General features: G+C 39.7%; 1 protein-coding gene across 2 annotated transcripts in view; it reads left to right on the top strand.

The window, feature by feature from the left end:
* Nucleotides 1–2,500, top strand: part of arhgap24 (Rho GTPase activating protein 24) — a 74,491-nt gene that overhangs the window by 3,870 nt on the left and 68,121 nt on the right. The window lies entirely within an intron of this gene.

The following is a 2,500-nucleotide window of genomic DNA, read 5'->3' as shown; positions in this document are numbered from 1 at the left end:
TACGTCCGATACAAATGTGAAGAACCACATGAGGGTGGAAAAACATCAGGTGTCCCAATACTTTTGGCGGTATAGTCTAAAAAGAAAAATAATAACCTGATCATGAATAACGAATAATAATGAATAGATAATAAATTAAATGCGAAGGGTGCAGAGAACAAAGGGAGAACAGGCAAGTGGCAATCATAGACAAACGTAAATCACGTGCTAAATAAAAAAACGTGACTTGTGAATTGTAGCTTCTTGGCATTAACTCAAACAGTGTATCTACGATGCTCAGAACCGTTTCTCTTTAACGGTACACTGACATGTAGCTATTAATACTAACTAGTTCTCTGTATATATTTATACAAATATTAATGTTATATATATTTAATATAAAGTAGTGATAACTGAAATTGTCCATAACATTTTTTATAAATACGAAATACGTTTCCGATACAATTTACTCACTTATCATTAACTAGGGAGTAAAAATCTACTGTAAAGAGACCAAGAACAAAAGACACACCCATATACACTCCTAATTACTGTGTTTATCTCCTTTTTCTCATTCTTCCACTTTTGAGACCACTGAAACACCTACACAAGCACACAGACACACCCAAATACACACACACACACACACACACACACACACACACACACACACACACACACACACACACACACACACACACAAGATCATGGCTCTTTCATGGTTATTTGTAGGACAAGAGAGAGAGGAGCAGCTGTCAGGTCCAGACACAAATATGCAGACAGACAGACAGACAGACAGACAGACAGACAGACAGACAGACAGACAGACAGACAGACAGACAGGTGGTTGCAGTTATTACACACAAACACATACACACTGTATAAACATTTACACTCTAGTGGTATTGACTTTGCTTTGGCTAATAGTTGCTATTTATGCACATGACGAAGAAACGACTTTCATCTGGAAGCTCAAATGACGGTTTCTTCGTGAATGACCGGTCAGAAACGTTAGTACGAGGTATCAAAAGGTTTCGCGACTCGCTCTGTTTACAAGAAAGTGCTTTATTTATCTACAATCAGCTTCAAAATAGTCCCCTTGCACAGCAACACAGCTCTCAGTCTTCTTTTTAAAGCGTCTCAAGCACCTTCTGCGATTCGCGGCAGATCTCCACAACGGTGTCAAACGGCGAGATTTGAGCTGAATGTCCTTCAGAAAGAGGGTGAAGTCACATCTGCCAAATCTGGTGAGTAGGGTGGGGTCGGAAGTGAGATTGTGTTGGGATGGTGTCTTTAGTCTGTGCTCCCTGTGACTGTGCGTGTAGCCTTGTGCTGTTGGCGTGTTACAAAACTAGTCACGATACTTTTGGATACCACCTCATACGGTTGATAAGGGGGCGATAGAGGACTCAGAGGAAGGACGGATAACGGATGATATTAGAAATGCGTTAAATCTTAAGGGTCTTAAGGGTTTTTGGGACATGAGCATGTTCCTTTTGTTTCTATGCAACAAACTCAGTAAAAGGCAAAAACACACAAAAAATGGACAGTGAATGAGTAGAAGAAAGTTCAGTGGAGTCCAAATGTGACGATTTTGTTTCTAATAGAAGAACTTGTGTGAGATGGAGAACAGGTGAGAAGATGTGATCAGACTCCCTCACCCCCACACTCACACATGGAGGTGAAGCTTAATGGTTTGAGGGTTTTTCTTGTTCTGGAGGCTTATTCCAGAAAGTGAAAGGAATCATGAACCAACACGGCTCTCATTTCATACTTCACATGCAATTACATCATGCAGTTCCGTCTGGACTGGAGCTGATTGGAACCGACTTCATCATACAACCAGACGATGATCCGAAGTGCACGTCCAAAAGCAAACAGTCGTCTGGAGCGATATCTATCTATGGAATGACCTGCTCAGTCACTGAACATAAATCCTATTGAACTGCTCTGGAAAGAACTGGATCACAAGAAAGAAAGAAATCTCTAACTAGTGAAGAACATCTTTGGCAAGTTTTACAAGTTTTTCAGTTGAATGTTTGGAGAAACGAACTGTTAAGGAAGGATTTTTTAATGAAAATAAAGTGGAACATCTGGACATTTATAGATTTGTTGGATCAAAGGAAATCTTAAGAGCGTCACATTGCCGAATTTATTGGATAGAAACAAAAAAGAACATGTATGTGTCCCTCAAAAACCATAAAACTAACTTCTCAAAAACCTTGCATGTGCTAGCAAAGAATTGTCTTCTGTACAAAGCCCATGCAAGGTTTTTGACAAGCTAGCCTATTACTTGCTAACGCTTGGAGGTATTCCTGCAATGCTAGTGCTTCTTCTCAGAGCTAAATCATTCGCGTAGACTCGCTAATGCTCTCCAAGCTGTAAACAAATATTCATAGCAATCACACTAAAGCTAACAGAGCTAGCAAAGCTAAAAGTCACACAGAGTTGAGATTTCAGATTTTAAACAGAAGTCAAATTAGTGCTTTTTTGTGGGTTCAGTTTGGTAACTTGTGTTACT

Source organism: Silurus aristotelis, assembly GCF_946808225.1.
Source record: "Silurus aristotelis genome assembly, chromosome: 16".
Taxonomy (NCBI): Eukaryota; Metazoa; Chordata; class Actinopteri; order Siluriformes; family Siluridae; genus Silurus; species Silurus aristotelis.
The sequence above is the reverse complement of the archived record's forward strand: the minus strand, read 5'-3'. Positions and strand labels throughout refer to the sequence as shown.